The following is a 24,226-nucleotide window of genomic DNA, read 5'->3' on the forward strand; positions in this document are numbered from 1 at the left end:
AGGAATCCCATGAAAAAACATGATTTTTAGGAGTGCGGTACTGACGTTGCGTTACAGGCTAAAAGGCTTGCAGTACACCTATACCGACAAGACTTGTAATGGCTGTGTTAGGGAAAACAATGTGTTATGGGCCACAACGCTGCTATTTGACTCATAATGCAAAACTCGTAATCTAGGTGTTAGGAACTTGAACTGATTTTACAATGTATATAGTGCGGGAAATTTACATAAAATATTGTCATTTGTTGGAGAGCATTTTTTGTTCCGTAATTGCATGAGTGGCCCAGGATCTAATGAATAGTCTTTCTGTCCTTTTTACTTTTAAAACTGTAATTGCAATGTGTACCTTTGTATATTTTCTTTAATCTTTTATGTAAATGCAATATATATATACACATATAATTACATAACTACATATAGATATTTAAAATAAAAATGGTTAGTAGTCAGCGCCAGGAGAGCAAAACACACAAATACTATATAAAACGGCCACCTAACAGGGTCGTACAGAAGAATAAATAATTTGTGGGACATAGGAGCGCCACCCAAAGGGGGCTTAAGTGTGCTGGTGGAAAAGCTCCGCCCAAAGAGATTATCAATATGGGTGTATAATGGCCAAAAAACAACACATAGTACTGTATTAATAAGGAGCGTAGAAATAGGGTGAAAACTACAGACAATAAATAATATTTAAAAACATATGTTGTATATAAAAATGGTTTTAATCCAAGGAATATATGGAACAAGATTGCTAGAACTCTGTGGCAATCAAGCAGAGTTAGTTACAATCAATTGTTTAAAAAGCAACGGTGAAAAACATATGTCAAACATAAGAAAAATGAGGGTATAACAAAAAACAAAACAAAAAAAAAAAAACAATAAAGAAAATAATAAATGATATTAATGAATCTGAGCTCAGATAAAGGGATGTCCCGTATATAAAGCAACAATATAGTCCCAAAGTCTATACAGTCACAAAGAGTAAAAAAATCCATATCCATATAATCTTGATAAAGGCCTCCCAGTCGGCCGAAACGCATTGACCTCCTGTGACATACCAGCCCGAGTTCCTATTTATAAATATAGAGTAAAGCAAATCTCTATGGCCTAGATTTGGAGTTCGGCGGTAGCCGTCAAAACCAGCGTTAGAGGCTCCTAACGCTGGTTTTGGCCGCCCGCTGGTATTTGGAGTCAGTGATTAAAGGGTCTAACGCTCACTTTTCAGCCGCGACTTTTCCATACCGCAGATCCCCCTACGCCATTTGCGTATCCTATCTTTTCAATGGGATCTTTCTAACGCCGGTATTTAGAGTCGTTTCTGAAGTGAGCGTTAGAGCTCTAACGACAAAATTCCAGCCGCCTGAAAATAGCAGGAGTTAAGAGCTTTCTGGCTAACGCCGGTTCATAAAGCTCTTAACTACTGTACCCTAAAGTACACTAACACCCATAAACTACCTATGTACCCCTAAACCGAGCTCCCCCCACATCGCCGCCACTCGATTAAAATTTTTAACCCCTAATCTGCCGACCGTCACCTACGTTATACTTATGTACTCCTAATCTGCTGCCCCTAACCCCGCCGACCCCTGTATTACATTTATTAACCCCTAACCTGCCCCCCACAACGTCGCCGCCAGCTACTTAAAATAATTAACCCCTAATCTTCCGACCGCAAAGCGCCGCCACCTACGTTATCCCTATGTACCCCTAATCTGCTACCCCTAACACCGCCGACCCCTATATTATATTTATTAACCCCTAATCTGCCCCCCTCAACGTCGCCGACACCTGCCTACACTTATTAACCCCTAATCTGCCGAGCGGACCTGAGCGCTACTATAATAAAGTTATTAACCCCTAACCTGCCTCACTAACCCTATCATAAATAGTATTAACCCCTAATCTGCCCTCCCTAACATCGTCGACACCTACCTTCAATTATTAACCGCTAATCTGACGACCGGAGCTCACCGCTATTCTAATAAATTGATTAACCCCTAAAGCTAAGTCTAACCCTAACACTAACACCCCCCTAAGTTAAATATAATTTACATCTAACGAAATTAATTAACTCTTATTAAATAAATTATTCCTATTTAAAGCTAAATACTTACCTGTAAAATAAATCCTAATATAGCTACAATATAAATTATAATTATATTATAGCTATTTTAGGATTAATATTTATTTTACAGGCAACTTGGTATTTATTTTAACTAGGTACAATAGCTATTAAATAGTTAAGAACTATTTAATAGCTACCTAGTTAAAATAATAACAAATTTACCTGTAAAATAAATCCTAACCTAAGATATAATTAAACCTAACACTACCCTATCAATAAAATAATTAAATAAACTACCTACAATTACCTACAATTAACCTAACACTACACTATCAATAAATTAATTAAACACAATTGCTAAAAAAAAATACAATTAAATAAACTAGCTAAAGTACAAAAAATAAAAAAGAACTAAGTTACAAAAAATAAAAAAATATTTACAAACATAAGAAAAATATTACAACAATTTTAAACTAATTACACCTACTCTAAGCCCCCTAATAAAATAACAAAGCCCCCCAAAATAAAAAATTCCCTACCCTATTCTAAATTAAAAAAGTTACAAGCTCTTTTACCTTACCAGCCCTGAACAGGGCCCTTTGCGGGGCATGCCCCAAGAATTTCAGCTCTTTTGCCTGTAAAAGAATAAATACAATACCCCCCCCCCCAACATTACAACCCACCACCCACATACCCCTAATCTAACCCAAACCCCCCTTAAATAAACCTAACACTAAGCCCCTGAAGATCTTCCTACCTTGTCTTCACCATACCAGGTTCACCGATCCGTCCTGGCTCCAACATCTTCATCCAACCCAAGCGGGGGTTGGCGATCCATCATCCGGTGCTGAAGAGGTCCAGAAGAGGCTCCAAAGTCTTCCTCCTATCCGGCAAGAAGAGGACATCCGGACCGGCAAACATCTTCTCCAAGCGGCATCTTCGATCTTCTTCCATCCGGTGCAGAGCGGGTCCATCTTGAAGCAGGCGACGCGGATCCATCCTCTTCTTCCGTTGTCTCCCGACGAATGACGGTTCCTTTAAGGGACGTCATCCAAGATGGCGTCCCTCGAATTCCGATTGGCTGATAGGATTCTATCAGCCAATCGGAATTAAGGTAGGAATTTTCTGATTGGCTGATGGAATCAGCCAATCAGAATCAAATTCAATCCGATTGGCTGATCCAATCAGCCAATCAGATTGAGCTCGCATTCTATTGGCTGATCGGAACAGCCAATAGAATGCGAGCTCAATCTGATTGGCTGATTGGATCAGCCAATCGGATTGAACTTGATTCTGATTGGCTGATTCCATCAGCCAATCAGAAAATTCCTACCTTAATTCCGATTGGCTGATAGAATCCTATCAGCCAATCGGAATTCGAGGGACGCCATCTTGGATGACGTCCCTTAAAGGAACCGTCATTAGTCGGGAGACAACGGAAGAAGAGGATGGATCCGCGTCGCCTGCTTCAAGATGGACCCGCTCCGCACCGGATGGAAGAAGATCGAAGATGCCGCTTGGAGAAGATGTTTGCCGGTCCGGATGTCCTCTTCTTGCCGGATAGGAGGAAGACTTTGGAGCCTCTTCTGGACCTCTTCAGCACCGGATGATGGATCGCCAACCCCCGCTTGGGTTGGATGAAGATGTTGGAGCCAGGACGGATCGGTGAACCTGGTATGGTGAAGACAAGGTAGGAAGATCTTCAGGGGCTTAGTGTTAGGTTTATTTAAGGGGGGTTTGGGTTAGATTAGGGGTATGTGGGTGGTGGGTTGTAATGTTGGGGGGGGGGTATTGTATTTATTCTTTTACAGGCAAAAGAGCTGAAATTCTTGGGGCATGCCCCGCAAAGGGCCCTGTTCAGGGCTGGTAAGGTAAAAGAGCTTGTAACTTTTTTAATTTAGAATAGGGTAGGGAATTTTTTATTTTGGGGGGCTTTGTTATTTTATTAGGGGGCTTAGAGTAGGTGTAATTAGTTTAAAATTGTTGTAATATTTTTCTTATGTTTGTAAATATTTTTTTATTTTTTGTAACTTAGTTCTTTTTTTTTTTTGTACTTTAGCTAGTTTATTTAATTGTATTTATTTGTATCAATTGTGTTTAATTAATTTATTGATAGTGTAGTGTTAGGTTAATTGTAGGTAATTGTAGGTAGTTTATTTAATTATTTTATTGATAGGGTAGTGTTAGGTTTAATTATATCTTAGGTTAGGATTTATTTTACAGGTAAATTTGTTATTATTTTAACTAGGTAGCTATTAAATAGTTCTTAACTATTTAATAGCTATTGTACCTAGTTAAAATAATTACAAAGTTGCCTGTAAAATAAATATTAATCCTAAAATAGCTACAATGTAATTATAATTTATATTGTAGCTATATTAGGATTTATTTTACAGGTAAGTATTTAGCTTTAAATAGGAATAATTTATTTAATAAGAGTTAATTAATTTCGTTAGATGTAAATTATATTTAAGTTATGGGGGTGTTAGTGTTAGGGTTAGACTTAGCGTTAGGGGTTAATACATTTATTAGAATAGCGGTGAGCTCCGCTCGGAGATTAGGGGTTAATAATTGAAGTTAGGTGTCGGCGATGTTAGGGAGGGCAGATTAGGGGTTAATACTATTTATGATAGGGTTAGTGAGGCGGGTTAGGGGTTAATAACTTTATTATAGTAGCGCTCAGGTCCGCTCGGCAGATTAGGGGTTAATAAGTGTAGGCAGGTGTCGGCGACGTTGAGGGGGGCAGATTAGGGGTTAATAAATATAATATAGGGGTCGGCGATGTTAGGGCAGCAGATTAGGGGTACATAGGGATAACGTAGGTTGCGGCGGTTTACGGAGCGGCAGATTAGGGGTTAAAAAAAATATGCAGGTGTCAGCGATAGCGGGGGGCGGCAGATTAGGGGTTAATAAGTGTAAGGTTAGGGGTGTTTAGACTCGGGGTACATGTTAGAGTGTTAGGTGCAGACGTAGGAAGTGTTTCCCCATAGGAAACAATGGGGCTGCGTTAGGAGCTGAACGCTGCTTTTTTGCAGGTGTTAGGTTTTTTTTCAGCTCAAACAGTCCCATTGTTTCCTATGGGGGAATCGTGCACGAGCACGTTTTTGAGGCTGGCCGCGTCCGTAAGCACCGCTGGTATCGAGAGTTGCATTTGCGGTAAAAATGCTCTACGCTCCTTTTTTGGAGCCTAACGCAGCATTTGTTTGAACTCTCGATACCAGAGTTAATTTTATGGTGCGGCCAGAAAAAAGCCCGCGGAGCGTTAACAGCCCTTTTACCGCCAAACTCCAAATCTAGGCCTAAATGAAGTGCGCAAAGTTCTTAAGAGCGTTCAGTAGGTGGAAGTTGCCAGAGTCTTCCGGAGAAGCAGGCAGAACTCTTGGAAAGTGAAGGTGGATGCCTGTAAATCAAAGAGAGAGAGAGAGGCGCCTCATGGGACAGTATCGTAACAATCAAATATGGCGAGATATGAGACAGCCCGTGATGAGATATACTCACAAGGATAGCGGCATATGAGGATGCCTAGTAGAGCGGGATGGGACTTTAGGTTGCCCGACAGACAAACACAACAGTGCGTGGAGACGTCTGGTCACGGGACCCGTTCAGCCAATCAGCGGCCACAGAAAATCAGCATCGAACGTCAAAGCTGTTCCGGGAGTAGCCAATACCAGGCTTCACATATGAACAGGCAGGTCGGCAACCAATCAGGATGATGAATCAGGATAATGAAGAGCAAGAAGTGGTATAGATAAAAAACTCGTATTTATTGAGTTATTTAAAAACAAATGGCAAACAGCAATGCGTTTCTCGACCTACGGGTCGTTTCATCAGGCTGATAATGCCTATCTCACAACTTGCTCTACTTATAGTACTTGATAACCTATCAAATGCTAACCTCACTCAAACACACCTATAGGGGGCCAATCAGGGAGCCGAACAAGGATTGGTTCATGGCCATTCACATTCATCCAATAGGTAAGGTGTGTGTGTGACGTGAGCCATAACGGCATTTAAATATATTAACAATTGTAAATTGATAACAATTCATCTTAACATTGTATAATATTAAAACATGTACATATGACAACTCCAATAGAAGTAATAAAATATATGCACAATTGATCACGATATTAAACAATGTCATTGATCCTGAATGCAACAACTTGGGATAAAAATAACACCCTACATGTTTATACAAAAGCGTCAGTACGACCAGGAACAAAAGAATTGCATAAGTTCATATAAACGGGCATTCCTATGCAATAAATGTCCTTTCTAACCAGACATATGTCAGAGTCTCACAAATAAGACAGGCCAATACATACTAATATACAAGCATACATATTATAAAAAGCAGACATATTATAAAAAACAGACATATTATAAAAAGTCAAGGATCTCAAACGTGACATAAGTCACCACCAAAACAGAATTAATTAAAAAGATATAATCACAACATATTACATAATAGAATATATATAGTTAGTAAGCATGTGTATCCTGTATAACACAGTCCTATGATATAGGCTCATATAGAAAGGAAGACTTGATAAAGCCTTTCCTAACATATATATATCCCAAATGCAGGTGTCAAGCCACAACAGAGGGACTTGTAAAATTAACCCAATGGATCAAGGCTCATTAGTGGAGAGGGAGACCTAAAGGAGCCAGTCACTGGAAGGCGGCCAGATGGATTCATGTACTGAAGAGCATGCATCCTGACGGCCTGAATCTATGTATCGATCTGGCCGCCTTCCAGTGACTGGCTCCTTTAGGTCTCCCTCTCCACTAATGAGCCTTGATCCATGGGATTGTATTTGACAGGTCATTTGTGTAATATGTTTTCATCAACATTGGGTTAATTTTACAAGTCCCTCTGTTGTGGCTTGACACCTGCATTTGGGATATATATATGTTAGGAAAGGCTTTATCAAGTCTTCCTTTCTATATGAGCCTATATCATAGGACTGTGTTATACAGGATACACATGCTTACTAACTATATATATTCTATTATGTAATATGTTGTGATTATATCTTTTTAATTAATTCTGTTTTGGTGGTGACTTATGTCACGTTTGAGATCCTTGACTTTTTATAATATGTATGTTTTTTATAATATGTCTGCTTTTTATAATATGTATGCTTGTATATTAGTATGTATTGGCCTGTCTTATTTGTGAGACTCTGACATATGTCTGGTTAGAAAGGACATTTATTGCATAGGAATGCCCGTTTATATGAACTTATGCAATTCTTTTGTTCCTGGTCGTACTGACGCTTTTGTATAAACATGTAGGGTGTTATTTTTATCCCAAGTTGTTGCATTCAGGATCAATGAAATTGTTTAATATCGTGATCAATTGTGCATATATTTTATTACTTCTATTGGAGTTGTCATATGTACATGTTTTAATATTATACAATGTTAAGATGAATTGTTATCAATTTACAATTGTTAATATATTTAAATGCCATTATGGCTCACGTCACACACACACCTTACCTATTGGATGAATGTGAATGGCCATGAACCAATCCTTGTTCGGCTCCCTGATTGGCCCCCTATAGGGGTGTGTGAGTGAGGTTAGCATTTGATAGGTTATCAAGTACTATAAGTAGAGCAAGTTGTGAGATAGGCATTATCAGCCTGATGAAACGACCCGTAGGTCGAGAAACGCGTTGCTGTTTGCCATTTGTTTTTAAATAACTCAATAAATACGAGTTTTTTTATCTATACCACTTCTTGCTCTTCATTATCCTGATTCATCATCCTGATTGGTTGCCGACCTGCCTGTCCATATGTGAAGCCTGGTATTGGCTACTCCCGGAACAGCTTTGACGTTCGATGCTGATTTTCTGTGGCCGCTGATTGGCTGAACGGGCCCCGTGACCAGACGTCTCCACGCACTGTTGTGTTTGTCTGTCGGGCGACCTAAAGTCCCGTCCCGCTCTACTAGGCATCCTCATATGCTGCTATCCTTGTGAGTATATCTCATCACGGGCTGTCTCATATCTCGCCATATTTGATTGTTACGATACTGTCCCATGAGGCGCCTCTCTCTCTCTGTTTGATTTACGAGTTCATATTTAGTGAGCTCACCTATTGGTGAGCACTTTTTTTAGTTTAGCTAGCTTTTTTTTGTTTTTTGTGCATTTTTTTGTTTTTTCTTTCACAGGTACCTTTAGATGTTCTTACTCTGAACCAGAAGTTTTGGATAAAAGTTTTTCCTCCTCTGGATAAAAGTATTTTCCTCTCTCTTCTCTGGATCCTTCCACATTTCACCTCCACTGGATTTTTTACTCTTTGTGACTCTTTGTAACTGTATAGACTTTGGGACTATATCTTTGCTTTATATATGGGACGTCCCTTTATCTGAGCTCAGATTCATTAATATCATTTATTATTTTCTTTATTGTTTTTGGGTTTTTTTATACCCTCATTTTGTCATATGTTTGACATATGTTTTTTACCGTTGCTTTGTATACATTTTACTCTAGATTGTGAATAACTCTGCTAGATTGCACCAGAGTTCTAGCAATCTTGTTCCATATATTCCTTAGATTAAAACCATTTTTATATACAACATATGTTTTAATATATTATTTGTTGTCTGTATTTTTCACCCTATTTCTATGCTGCTTATTAATACAGTACTATGTGTTATTAATACAGTACTATGTGTTATTTCTACGCTCTTTAGTAATACAGTACTATGTGTTGTTTTTTGGCCATTATACACCCATATTGATAATCTCTTTGGGGCATATGTATCAAGCTCCGAATGGAGCTTGATGCCCCGTGTTTCTGGCGAGCCTCCAGGCTCGCCAGAAACAGCAGTTATGAAGCGGCGGTCACAAAGACAGCTGCTCCATAACCTGTCCACCTGCTCTGAGCAGGCGGACAAACATCCTCAGAAATCAACCCGATCGAGTACGATCGGTTTGATTGACACCCCCCTGCTGGCGGCCCATTGGCCGCGAGTTTGCAGGGGGCGGCGTTGCACCAGCAGCTCTTGTGAGCTGCTGGTGCAATGCTGAATACGGCGAGCGTATTGCTCGCCATATTCAGCGAGGTCTGTCGGACCTGATCCGCACTGTCGGATCAGGTCCGACAGACCTTAATAACTAGAGGCCTTTGTGCGCAGCTTTTCCACCAGGACACTTAAGCCCCCTTTGGGTGGCACTCCTATGTCCCCACAATTTATTTACATATAGATATTTAGACATGTATATATATATATGTATCTTTATATTAAAGCCCTTTGCATGCATTTTTTTTCTAACAGCTGAGACTTCGGGGGATATCTATCAAGCCGTCAACTGTATTGCGTTCAACGGCATCAATATGCTCGCCTAACATCACCTAACATCGCGGCCGCGGACCTGAATACAATCTACATATTTATAAAAAAAGCCAGCAAAAAGAAGCGCACCAAGTACAAGGTGATGAGCATCGGACTGTTGTTAACTAACAGCCATCGATTTCGTTTCTATTCAGCTTTTTCCCAACTTTATTTATACCCTGTCACTAAACGCCGCCACTATACTAAAAAGTTTAACCCCTATCCCGTCGTTCCTGGACCCCACCGCCACTAAATAAAATTATTAACCCCTATCCCACCGATCCCGGACCCCGCCGCAACCTAAATAAAGTTATTAACCCCTTTCCCGCCGCTCCCAGACCCCTCTGCAACCTAAATAAAGTTATTAACCCTATCCCGCCGCTTCCGGACCCCGCCGCCACTAAATAAACATATTAACCCCTAAACCTCTGGCCTCCCACATCACTACCACTAACTAAACCTATTAACCCCTAAGCCGCCAGCCCCCCACATCGCCATAAACTAAATTAAGCTATTAACACCTAAACCTAACAATCCGCTAACTTTAAATTAAAATTACAACATCCCTATCTTAAAATAAATTTAAACTTACCTGTAGAATTAAAATAAACTTTTTTAAAACTATTAATTAACCTACCCTAACTATTATACTACAATTAAATTAAACTACCAATTAAATTACCAAAATTACATATTAAAAAACCCTAACCCTTCACCTCAACATTCCCAAACTCCCCACACCCCTAAAACATCTCTTTATATATCTGCTAATGTCTACAAAGCTTGCCATTGCAAGACATTGGAAACAACACAGTGCTCCTAATTTGGGGAAAGTTATAGAGATACTCTCTACTGTGAGAACAATGGAGGAAGCAGTATATATAAACAGGGGACTCATAGACCTACACTCTGACATTTGGTCCATATGGGATACGCTCCCACAAAGTATGCTGACCAAAGTTTGAGCATGAATGACAACCTGCTGCTCCCCTTCCCCAATTACCCCCCCCTATTTTCTTATCTTTCTCAACTGCCCTTATATCTATCTAACAATTATTATGCTCTCTCTTTTTTTCTCTCTTTTCTTCTTATTGCTTCTACCTCCCAAGACTTATTTCTATAGGGTCATTTGAAATTATCATCACATTAAGATATATTGATGCTAACCAATGTTATAACATAGTTTTTGAAATGCTGTTTTTCTCTGTTTACGTTTATGGAGCCGAGACTCACAGCTCCAGTATGTTGTACAAGGTCATCAACCACTAATGACCTATGGTCAGAGACTGCCGCTAATGTCACTAGATGCCTTGCACTGTGTGTTTATTTATAATGTAAATGAGGTTCCACTATATAGGCCAGATCTCTTATGAGGTCTGGCTCATATTCATATGTAAGATATTTATTACATGGTGTTATGCTTACTATGTAACATGAACAGACTTACCTAAATATGTCTTACTAATGTATACCTGTATCTGTTGTAACCTCAATAAAAAATTTGATTTAAAAAAAAACCCTAACCCTACTCAAATTATTTAAATATACTATTTAACCTTATCTGGCATAAAGCTTCTCTTCATATGGTTGCCGCCGTAAACTGGAACTTCAATGGAAGCCAATAGGATTTGAGCAACTCTCATCCTATTGGCTGTTCCAATCAGCCAATAGGATTTGAGCAGCTCTTATCCTATTGGCTGTTCCTATCAGCCAATAGGATTTGAGCAGCTCTCATCCTATTGGCTGTTCCAATCAGCCAATAGGATGAGAGCTCAATCCTATTGGCTGATTGGAACAGCCATTAGGATGAGAGCTGCTCAAATCCTATTGGCTGATTGGAACCTTTCAGCCAATAGGAATGCAAGGAACGCCATCTTGGATGATTGCATTGAAGTTCCAGTTTACAGCGGCGACCGTATGAAGAGGAGCTCCACACCGGATGTCTTCAGGATGGACCCGCTCCGCTCCAGATGGATGAAGATAGAAGATGCCATCTGGATGAAGACTTCTTGCCGTCTGTATGAGGACTTCACCGGCTGGATGAAGATGGAAGAGGCCGCCCGGATGAAGACTTCTTGCTGCCCGGATGAAGACTTCTTGCCGCTTGGATGGATCCTTCAAGTGGGACTTCAAGAACTGTAAGTGGATCGTCGGAGGTTAGTGTTAGGTTTATTTAAGGTTTTTTTGGGTGGGTTTTATTTTTAGATTAGGGTCTGGGCAGTAAAAGAGCTAAATGCCCTTTTAAGGGCAATGCCCATACAAATGCCCTTTTCAGGGCAATGGGAGCTTAGGTTATTTTGGATAGGTTTTTTATTTGGGGGGGTTCGTTGGTTGGGTGGTGGGTTTTACTGTTCGGGGGTGTTTGTATTTTTTTACAGGTAAAAGAGCTGATTTATTTGGGGCAATTCCTTACAAAAGGCCCTTTTAAAGGCCATTAGTAGTTTATTGTAGGCTATGTTTTTATTGGGGGGGGGGCTTTTTTATTTTGATAGGGCTATTAGATTAGGTGTAATTCTTTTTTATTTTTGATAATGTGGTCTTTCTTTTTCGTAATTTAGTGTTTTTTATTTTTGTAACTTAGGGTTTATTTTTTTTGTAGTTTAGTCATTTTTAATAAGGTATATAGTATAATAGTTAAGGTAGGTTAATTAATAGTTTAATATAGTTTATTTTAATTCTACAGGTAAGTTTAAATTTATTTTAAGATAGGGATGTTGTAATTTTAATTTAAAGTTAGCGGGTTGTTAGGTTTAGGGGTTAATAGCTTAATTTAGTTTATGGCTATGTGGGAGGCTGGCAGTTTAGGGGTTAATATGTTTAGTTAGTGGTAGTGATGTGGGAGGCCAGAGCTTTAGGGGTTAATACGTTTATTTAGTGGCGGCGGGGTCCGGGAGCAGCGGGATAGGGGTTAATAACATTATGTAGGTGGTGGCGATGTTGGGTAGTGGCAGAATAGGGGTTAATAACATTATGTAGGTGGCGGCGATGTCGAGGGCAGCAGATTAGGGGTGTTTAGACTCTGGGCTTATTTTAGGGTGTTAGGTGTAAACGTTACTTGTTTTCAACCATATAAACCAATGAGATATCTGGCAGCATCGAACATAAGCTTTTGCTGCTTTCAGACTCCCATTGATTTCTATGGCATCCGCGGCCTCCAGGGTGGCGGATTGAAAACCAGGTATGCTGGGCCGGTAATACCCGGAAGCGTACCTGTTAGAAATTTGATAACTGGCAAAAAGTGTCAGATAGAGCCGAATGTGTATTCGGAACATCTGTAATGACATAAGCATCGATCTGCATTGGATTGAGACCGGCGGATTGCATGTCACAAATTTCAACTTTTGACGGTCTGTAGGCTTTGATAACTAGGTCGGATCAATCTTGCAACAATTACGCTGCGGAATTCCGGTGTATTTGCGGTTGATGTCTTGATACATATCCCCCTATATATCTTTGAGCCCTTATAACTTTTTTATGCAATTTTTTAAAATATGTTTTTATTAGATAGTGATATTATGAGTGTAACTGTACTTTGTAATGTATTTTTGATTTGTTTTTTGACTCTTTTTTGTTTTGAGAAAAATTTAACCAGAGCTCTGAGGACACACTATCCCGACGCGCCTCAACTTCATTTGTACTCAAGAGATCGGGTTTACTTTCAACTTTTAATATATCCAATGTGTGCAAACACCCGCAATAAACCCCTTTTCACTCATGTGTAACTGTTAGCCCGTCTCTATAATCTGGCCCAAAACGTTTAAAGAGTGTGAAAGAAAACTGCCTTACAGAAATAAAGATGTAGAGGAGGGGGCGCCCTTGTATAGGATACTTAGTGTTCCTAACGACTGCTATGACCGTCAGTAATAGGCAAGATATATTATGAGGCAAGAGTTATATATATAGAATATAACCAGCAACCTCTAGGGAGAAAGATAAAATGCTTAATATAATAAACTATGATCTATTCCATCAACAATAAGCATATATATGGGGATATGTTTATATTAATTCTATATATATATAATAGAACCAACCTCCTAGGAGAAAGATAAAGTTAGAGTAGTGGGCAATGATATTACAGGTAAGTGTACCTAATATAATATATGTATGTAACAGAACCTCCTAAGAGAAAGACACAACCTCCATATGAGAAAGACACAAAAAATGTAGTAGAAATATTAAACAATAGTATTGCAAAAGGGTGAACCTAAATAAAAATGTAGCACAACTTCCTAAGAGAAAGACACAAAGATATAAGTAACAGTGATATTATACAGGTAATATAGCCTAGGTGTGCAACCTCTCAATATGATGTAAACAATTAGACAGAGAAGTTCACTGTAATCTGAGGTTATATATAGATGAAAGTCTCTATTGGTATATAGTGAGGAATCACTGAGATGATGATCAGGCAGCTATCTGTAGAGATCCAGGCCGGGACCCAAAGCAGAAATCTATAGAGACAAGAGAAGACAGATGCGCCACATGGCCCAATATTGTTTGGTCCAAATATGTAATTGATAGATGTACAAAGATTGAACTCACATTTGTTTGAGCACCTCAGTCAGTGCTATAGAGGCAGTCTGGGATCTCTTACAGTCACCCAGGGGACCAAACTCCGTTAGTAATATAATGTCTGTATCAGAACGACATAAGAGACATAGGTGCCAATATGGCCTAGTATTGTTTGGACACAGTGAGCAATATGAAGTGATTGAATGGTACTCACAATAGTTGTAGCATCTCCTTTGATGCTATAGAGGCAGGATGGGATCAATATAGTCACCCACCAGACTTGAGCACAGGCCCACTGGATCAGGATTGAAGTCAGGACCACAGGTAGTCAGGAAATATCCAGGATAGGATAACACCTCTCGGTCAGAGAGATAGTAGGCAGGCAAACAATAGGATAGCAAGTGTTCAGATAATTTAAAAAAGTTTTATCAAAATAATAAAAACAGGCAACGCGTTTCTCAGCTACAAGCTGTTTCATCAGGCTTCATAATAACATTTGTGAACACTTGCTATATATATATACACACACTGAATATCCAATTGATCTAAATCAAAACCACATGGTAATAGGCGGAGTCTAAGGGGCCATTGCAATCCTATTGGCCCATTCGGTTGCAATTAGTGTGGATTAAATCTCTATTATATATATGTGTAATGAGTCAGGTGATCACTGAATTAGTATATTATAGTCATGATAAAAAACTCAGGCAAACATATATCTCATGAACATTTTGTTTACAGGGCTCAGCAATGAACATCACAGAAAATGTATAAAGCTGTGAACTTGCATATCACTAATGACTGACATTCATTATTAAACCACAATTGGTCTAAGCTGTTTTAAACTGAAAAATAAAAAACTAAATATGTACACACATGATTGCACTTAGTACATAAATGACCATAATATGTACTCGCTATTTCAAATGTGAGCAGGCTGTATCCTCTATGACAACATCAGATCTGTACCCACAATATTAGTTAATAACATTTGTTCATATTAAATAAACATGATCTAACCCACCTCAATAGGTTGTTTGTTTCATTAATCGCTTACTTGCAGACTTTCTTGCTACACGATCTAACCAGAGTTATTAATTTGATACAATAAATGTTAGTAACATTGTAATGGTGGCTAAGCAGTTAGTGTGTTGACATGCTCATTGCGCATGTCTATAGGGGGCGAGTGATTAAGATCAAATATGATCTTGTCATAGGCACAGGTAGTTTATGGAAGTAGTCTAATGATATAAGAGTTTGAGCTGTGGTTAATTGAATTTGATCTAAACTATCACAAATTCTGTTCAGATTGAAACAGCGTTAGAAATTCTCGCCATGATCTGAATATCGTGGGTATACACATTCATTAGGATATTCAATAGTATGGGACAGGGGTTTATTAACCAATAGAGGCACAAGCTGTTTAAATGTACGCCCATTTGCTCTGACGTTTAGCCTAATGATTGGACACTCGTAATTATTGTAGAAAACAAACAGAGGAGCGTAATGAGGCGGGCTTCAATTGTGTCAGCCTATGTTGTGAGCGCTTGTCCACAGGACTAGGCGATATAAAGCTAAAAATTTTTATATTATTGGGGGGGCGTGTTGCAAAGTGTCACTTGTAACACGTTGCCAATGTGTAAACTATAAATCAATACAGCGAACAAAAGGGTAATCGGCCCTTCACTTTTATAGTTGGCCACTTACAGACTTACGGAAATATCTATATCACACTAGTGTGACTGAGTGAGTGGTAATGATGCCTAATAATAATTGTGTTAGTACTGACAGTGTATGTCTGAATCTTAGGTGTGATTGTGTTACGTGGGATGTGATGTTGCGTGGGCCATATGTGTAATGTGAAAAGGACCACGTATAATTAGATAATCTGCTATCTTTTAATTAAACTGTAAGTCTAGATCAACTGACTAGAGAAATATTGCGGTGTGAGTGTTAGTGTGAAGTCAATATTAGTGAGATGGATAGATAAATATGTGTTAAACTGAAACTGGTAGACTATCTGCCTCTAGTATGGTGTGCTATTCTAGTGATGTTTGCAAGATATAATGATTGCAATAGTGTATATAGTGAAAATGGAATATGGAGTGTGATTGTAAAGGGATATGCTATTATAGTGATGCCTACAATATAGAGGGGAAAAACAATCCTATGTAGAAAGAAAAGAGATAATATATATAGTCAATTGTGCAATCTAAATGGATAGGGGACTAATGCTAATATAGCTGAATATAAGAACCCAAGGGTAGTGAATGTGCAGGGGTGAATACTGTGCTATTTAATGTGCACTAAGCTAATCCTAAAAGCTAAATATAAGGCCTAGATATAATATCAGATTGATGTAACTTGATGCTGTAACGTTTAATAAAAATTCCGATTAAAATCCAGATCTGATATCATGTGAACGGGTGCTAATGAGTGCAGGGGTACTTGATATCTATGTTTATATATCCAGGAGCATAACTCTAGATATTAAGATATTGATCCTGTAATCTATCTTATAAATCAAATGCAGCTACACACTCATTAAGACCATCGGGGGCTAGGGTATGTAATTTGTGAATCCAAAAGGTCTCTCTGCGACGCAGAGTCAGCATAGGATTGTGACTATTCCGAGAAATCTGTTCTATAGGCAATATAGAAAGTGATTTTGAACTGCCTTTGTGCGCATATGCGCAGTGTCTAGATAGGCTATGTTTCAGATACTTCCTTTTAATGTTTTATACATGTTCACTCCAACGTTTTCTAATGATGCGACCCGTGCGGCCCACATACTGGACCCCACAGGCGCAGCTGATCAGATAAACCACATACGTGGATTCACACGACATCCTTTTAGTGATTTTGATATTTTCCCCTGTCTGATTGGAAGTAAAAGAGTTTGTTCCACTTTTAACTACTCTATACATGTTGCATCTAGATTTTAGACATTTGAACAGCCCATGTCTGGGCAAAAAATTCCCCCAAAAAGTATTATTCAGCCCTAAATTTTGTTGGAGGCCCTTATTCTTATCTCTAACTACTTTACTAGGAGCTAATTTATTTTTCAATGTAGGTGCTCTTCTATATATAACACGTGGCTTAGAGGGGATGTAATTTTTAAGAAAGGGATCATCACAGATTATTGGCCAATGTTTGTGAATAATTCTTCTTATTTCTCTATACTGGTTGCTATAGCCTGTTATGAACAAAGGTGTTTTAAGCATGTCAGAGGATAATTGTTTCCTTTCAGTGCTATTCTTTTTGGTAGGTATTAGATATTTATTTCTATCGTCATTTAGCGCTCTTAAATATCCATTCTGTATTAGATCTAGCGGATAGCCCTTTTCCAAGAATATATCCTTTAATATAGTGGACTATTTTATATATCCATCTAGTGTGCTGCAGTTGCGCCTAATTCGCCTAAATTGTCCGTATGGCACATTTCTCTTCCAACTGTAATAATGGTTGCTCCTGAAATTAAGGAAACTGTTACAATCCACCTTTTTAAAAAAGGTTTCAGACATAATGGTGCCAGTTTCTGAGAAGTATAGTAAAAGATCAAGATATTCTATCCTTGTAGACTGAATGTTACTAGTAAATTCAAGGCCAAACTCATTGGTATTTAGAGATGATGAATATAGAAGGGCCTCTTCATGAGTTCCCCTAAATATGAAGATAAGATCATCAATGTAACGGCCATAGAACACCAGACTCGCACCCATAGGGGACCCATAAACGTGGGTCTCCTCAAATTTGCCCATATAAAGGTTGGCAAAACTGGGTGCGAATCTGGTGCCCATGGCCGTACCCTTGATTTGGAGATAATATTGTCCTTGATACATAAAATAATTGTGATGTAGTATAAAGCAGATAAGATCAGTAATGAACAATTGTTGTTTGTAAGGCATATAAATATCGGTTTCCAAATAAGATTGAATCACAGACAGACCCTTGGCATGGGGGATATTTGAGTATAACGAGCTCACATCACTTGTTATCCACCAAAGGTCAGAATCATTTTTAGTAATTCCAAGACCAGTCAATTTATTAAGTAGATCAGTTGAATCTTTAATAAAAGATTGTAGATTGATCACATGCTTCTGTAGAAAAGAATCCACATAGGCAGAGAGATGGTCGGTGAGACTATCGATGCCAGCCACTATAGGCCTCCCAGGCAGATTGGACGTGTCCTTGTGAATCTTGGGAAGATGATAATAGAAGGCCACACAAGGATTCTTAGGAAAGAGGTATTCCTTCTCCTTTTTGGTGATGATTCCTTCATCAAAACCTTCCAATAGAAGAGAGAAGAGCTGTTTAGAAAAAATAGAGGTGGGATCATTAGATAGAACTCTATAGTGGCTGGCATCAAGGAGTATCCTGTCTGCCTCCAGAATATAATCTTGGATATTCTGGATCACCGTCCCACCTCCCTTATCCGCTTGGCGGATTACAAGGTCTTTATTGGTACTTAAAGAATTAAGGGCATGACGTTCTCCAGGGCTTAAATTGCTCTTATATCTAGATTTCTTCGGCAGTCTTTCAAGGTCTTTAAGGACCATTGACTGATAGATACTGATATGTGAATTTTTAGTTCTGGGCGGGTTAAAGTTGGATATTGGTTTAAAGTCTGTATGTATATATTTTTCAGTCAATTGTTGCAAAAGGGTATCAGGTTCATAGACAGGACAGCAATCAGTTAAACGTTCACTCATGGTGTCTAAAATGATAGGCTTATTCATAGTGTTTTTAAGTCGTTTCTCTGCAAAGAATTTTTGTAGAGATAATTTCCTAGTGAAGTGATTGACATCTACAAATAACTGAAACATGTTGGAGTTATTGGAAGGGCAATATGACAGCCCTTTACCCAATACCCTAATCTCGTCGTCAGATAGCTCATGACTAGATAGATTGAAAATACCTTTCTTAAGTTTTAATAATTTTTCTTTTTTGATGGTTGTAGATCTTCCTCTACTTCCCCGTTTCCGTGTGCTCTTTTTTGTCTCGGTGGTCGAGGGGACATGGACCACTGTTCTGGCGGGTGGTTTTGGCCCACCTCTAAAAAAGGGGTGCGATAATACACTTCATCATGTGAAGTAGAGGGTTTGGGGATAGATTGTTGGTCATTGTTAGTTAATGGTAGGAATCTATTTTCTGACTCAAATGGCTTAAGAGAGGTTCTAGATTGATAATTTAAATCCTGGACTCTATCTGAATTATGACCGTGACTCCCTGTGGCTCTATGTGAGTTATAGTTACAGTGTCCCTTATCAGCATATGTGGAGGTCGGTGTGTAACTAGGAGCCCCATTATTGGAATCATGGGCTCTTTGTGAGTTGTAGTTAGACCTCTCTTTAGGTGTATGTTTATCCATATGTGTAGAAGTCGGTATATGTCGTGTGGGTTCATGGTGATTAGAGTTGGTATAGCTGTTTGAGTAATGATTAAATGGACCATCATCATGGTAAGAGACATAACTGTTATGTCTATCACCATAACCAGGCCCCATGTTGTTATTGTATCTATTCCCATGATCCTGTTCCCTAGGTCTGTTCCAATTGTAAGATCTATTGTAATCATTTGGATCAGTTCTATTGTGATTGAATCTATCATGGTTAGAATGTGTATCATGATACATTTGTTGACGTCTTCTGTCATTTTGATCATATGGTCTTGATCTATTAAAATAATGTGTTTTCTCATTTTTGTAAGTATTCTGCTCAGAATGGTGGGGTCTGAACTGTATGTTGTAGTTCATATGTGGTCGGTTGTCATTTAATCTCTCATTAGCATGTCTATACATATTACTCTTGATATTAGTATCTATAGGATGTATCGGGGGCCTACTATTGGAGGTACGATTGAAAGTGTATACCTCACCCTTGGTGTAATCCCCATCATCCCTAATGAATTTCTTATTTTTCTTTTGAATAATTTCTTTTTGATATTCCTCTGCATGGTCATAAGCTTGTTTCCTTTCTTTTTCAAAATCATTATGCCCAATAAATTTTTCTAAATCCTTTTGAATCTGGTCAATCTCTACACCTACTTCGGTATAAAGTTTCTGTCTATGTTTAATTAATATAGTTAAAAAGGTTTGACCACAGACATTTAAGGCCTCTTCCCATTCTTTTTGTACCTCAGAATCATCCTTAAAGGAACAGTTTTTCAACACTCTGAACAGTTCTAATACCTACCAAAAAGAATAGCACTGAAAGGAAACCATTATCCTCTGACATGCTTCAAACACCTTTGTTCATAACAGGCTATAGCAACCAGTATAGAGAAATAAGAATAATTATTCACAAACATTGGCCAATAATCTGTGATGATCCCTTTCTTAAAAATTACATCCCCTCTAAGCCACGCGTTTTATATATAGGAGAGCACCTACATTGAAAAATAAATTAGCTCCTAGTAAAGTAGTTAGAGATAAGAATAAGGGCCTCCAACAAAATTTAGGGCTGAATAATACTTTTTTGGGGAATTTTTTGCCCAGACATGGGCTGTTCAAATGTCTAAAATCTAGATGCAACATGTGTAGAGTAGTTAAAAGTGGAACAAACTCTTTTACCTCCAATCAGACAGGGGAAAATTTCAAAATCACTAAAAGGATGTCGTGTGAATCCACGTATGTGGTTTATCTGATCAGCTGCGCCTGTGGGGTCCAGTATGTGGGCCGCACGGGTCGCACCATTAGTTAACGTTGGAGTGAACATGTATATAACATTAAAAGGAAGTATCTGAAACATAGCCTATATAGACACTGCGCATATGCGCACAAAGGCAGTTCAAAATCACTTTCTATATTGCCTATAGAACAGATTTCTCGGAATAGTCACAATCCTATGCTGACTCTGCGTCGCAGAGAGACCTTTTGGATTCACAAATTACATACCCTAGCCCCCGATGGTCTTAATGAGTATGTTGATTTAGCTGCATTTGATTTATAAGATAGATTACAGGATCAATATCTTAATATCTAGAGTTATGCTCCTGGATATATAAACATAGATATCAAGTACCCCTGCTCTCATTAGCACCCGTTCACATGATATCAGATCTGGATTTTAATCGGAATTTTTATTAAACGTTACAGCATCAAATTACATCAATCTTATATTATATCTAGGCCTTATATTTAGCTTTTAGGATTAGCTTAGTGCACATTAAATAGCACAGTATTCACCCCTGCACATTCACTACCCTTTGGATTCTTATATTCAGCTATATTAGCATTAGTCCCCTATCCATTTAGATTGCACAATTGACTATATATATTATCTCTTTTCTTTCTACATAGGATTGTTTTTCCCCTCTATATTGTAGGCATCACTATAATAGCACATCCCTTTACAATCACACTCCATATTCCATTTTCACTATATACACTATTGCAGTCGTTATATATTGCAAACATCACTAGAATAGCACACCATACTAGAGGCAGATAGTCTACCAGTTTCAGTTTAACACATATTTATCTATCCATCTCACTAATATTGACTTCACACTAACACTCACACCGCAATATTTCTCTAGTCAGTTGATCTAGACTTACAGTTTAATTAAAAGATAGCAGATTATCTAATTATAAGTGGTCCTTTTCACATGACACATATGGCCCACGCAACATCACATCCCACGTAACACAATCACACCTAAGATTCAGACATACACTGTCAGTACTAACACAATTATTATTAGGCATCATTACCACTCACTCAGTCACACTAGTGTGATATAGATATTTCCGTAAGTCTGTAAGTGGCCAACTATAAAAGTGAAGGGCCGATTACCCTTTTGTTCGCTGTATTGATTTATAGTTTACACATTGGCAACGTGTTACAAGTGACACTTTGCAACACGCCCCCCAATAATATAAAATATTTTAGCTTTATATCGCCTAGTCCTGTGGACAAACGCTCACAACATAGGCTGACACAATTGAAGCCCACCTCATTACGCTCCTCTGTTTGTTTTCTACAATAATTACGAGCGTCCAATCATTAGGCTAAACGTCAGAGCAAATGGGCGTACATTTAAACAGCTTGTGCCTCTATTGGTTAATAAACCCCTGTCCCATACTATTGAATATCCTAATGAATGTGTATACCCACGATATTCAGATCATGGCGAGAATTTCTAACGCTGTTTCAATCTGAACAGAATTTGTGATAGTTTAGATCAAATTCGATTAACCACAGCTCAAACTCTTATATAATTAGACTACTTCCATAAACTACCTGTGCCTATGACAAGATCGTATTTGATCTTAATCACACGCCCCCTATAGACATGCGCAATGAGCATGTCAACACGCTAACTGCTTAGCCACCATTACAATGTTACTAACATTTATTGTATCAAATTAATAACTCTGGTTAGATCGTGTAGCAAGAAAGTCTGCAAGTAAGCGATTAATGAAACAAACGACCTATTGAGGTGGGTTAGATCATGTTTATTTAATATGAACAAATGTTATTAACTAATATTGTGGGTACAGATCTGATGTTGTCATAGAGGATACAGCCTGCTCACATTTGAAATAGCGAGTACATATTATGGTCATTTATGTACTAAGTGCAATCATGTGTGTGCATATTTAGTTTTTTATTTTTCAGTTTAAAACAGCTTAGACCAATTATGGTTTAATAATGAATGTCAGTCATTAGTGATATGCAAGTTCACAGCTTTATACATTTTCTGTGATGTTCATTGCTGAGCCCTGTAAACAAAATGTTCATGAGATATATGTTTGCCTGAGTTTTTTATCATGACTATAATATACTAATTCAGTGATCACCTGACTCATTACACATATATATAATAGAGATTTAATCCACACTAATTGCAACCGAATGGGCCAATAGGATTGCAATGGCCCCTTAGACTCCGCCTATTACCATGTGGTTTTGATTTAGATCAATTGGATATTCAGTGTGTATATATATATAGCAAGTGTTCACAAATGTTATTATGAAGCCTGATGAAACAGCTTGTAGCTGAGAAACGCGTTGCCTGTTTTTATTATTTTAATAAAACTTTTTTAAATTATCTGAACACTTGCTATCCTATTGTTTGCCTGCCTACTATCTCTCTGACCGAGAGGTGTTATCCTATCCTGGATATTTCCTGACTACCTGTGGTCCTGACTTCAATCCTGATCCAGTGGGCCTGTGCTCAAGTCTGGTGGGTGACTATATTGATCCCATCCTGCCTCTATAGCATCAAAGGAGATGCTACAACTATTGTGAGTACCATTCAATCACTTCATATTGCTCACTGTGTCCAAACAATACTAGGCCATATTGGCACCTATGTCTCTTATGTCGTTCTGATACAGACATTATATTACTACCGGAGTTTGGTCCCCTGGGTGACTGTAAGAGATCCCAGACTGCCTCTATAGCACTGACTGAGGTGCTTAAACAAATGTGAGTTCAATCTTTGTACATCTATCAATTACATATTTGGACCAAACAATATTGGGCCATGTGGCGCATCTGTCTTCTCTTGTCTCTATAGATTTCTGCCTTACAGAAATACCTGTAATAGAGTATGACAGGGGCGGACTGAGACCAACCAGGGCCCCTGGGTAAAAGTGTGGCAGGGCCTCCCACCCCCTTTTTGCTCCACCTACCTACCTCCTCTGCCCCTCCTCCACCCTATTGCCCCTCCCACCTATTGTACTCCTCCCACCTCATATGCCCCTCCCCTGCTATGTTTTTAATTGCCATATAAAGAGAGACAATTTTGTTTCCTTAAATATTTTAATAAGAACAAAATGTAAATTAACAAGTGTTGCATTGTCCCCCTAAATCTATCTATAAATCTATATATATATCCATAAATCTCTCTCTCTCTCTCTCTCTCTATTTAGATATATATATAAGAAACAACAATTACAATTAGTTATTTCCCTATATTTTGTATTTAGTGGAGGATTTTAAACTCACTTTTCGCCTCCCCACAATTTTAATTGTTGTATTTTGCCCAGTAATTAACTTTACCCAGCAGTGATTCAACCTACTCCCAGCTGATGAGTGGCAAAAACCACAAAACAGCTGTCCTGGGATTGGTCTGAATCACTATACTAACCCTAGCTAAGCTTAAAAGCTGTGTAATATGGTGATGCTATGGCGTAAAAGGAAGTCTGCCTTAAAAAGCAGGCTAAAAGTAAAAAAGTGAGTCATTGTGATCCTCATTTGCATATCTTACACAGAATCCTTTGCTGCATTGGAAATAATGTATTCAGAGAGTTTCTGTTTGAAAAGCAAGTCATCTGACTTGTCTAGATTTGT

The sequence above is a fragment of the Bombina bombina genome, chromosome 2 (assembly GCF_027579735.1).
Source record: "Bombina bombina isolate aBomBom1 chromosome 2, aBomBom1.pri, whole genome shotgun sequence".
Classification (NCBI taxonomy): Eukaryota; Metazoa; Chordata; class Amphibia; order Anura; family Bombinatoridae; genus Bombina; species Bombina bombina.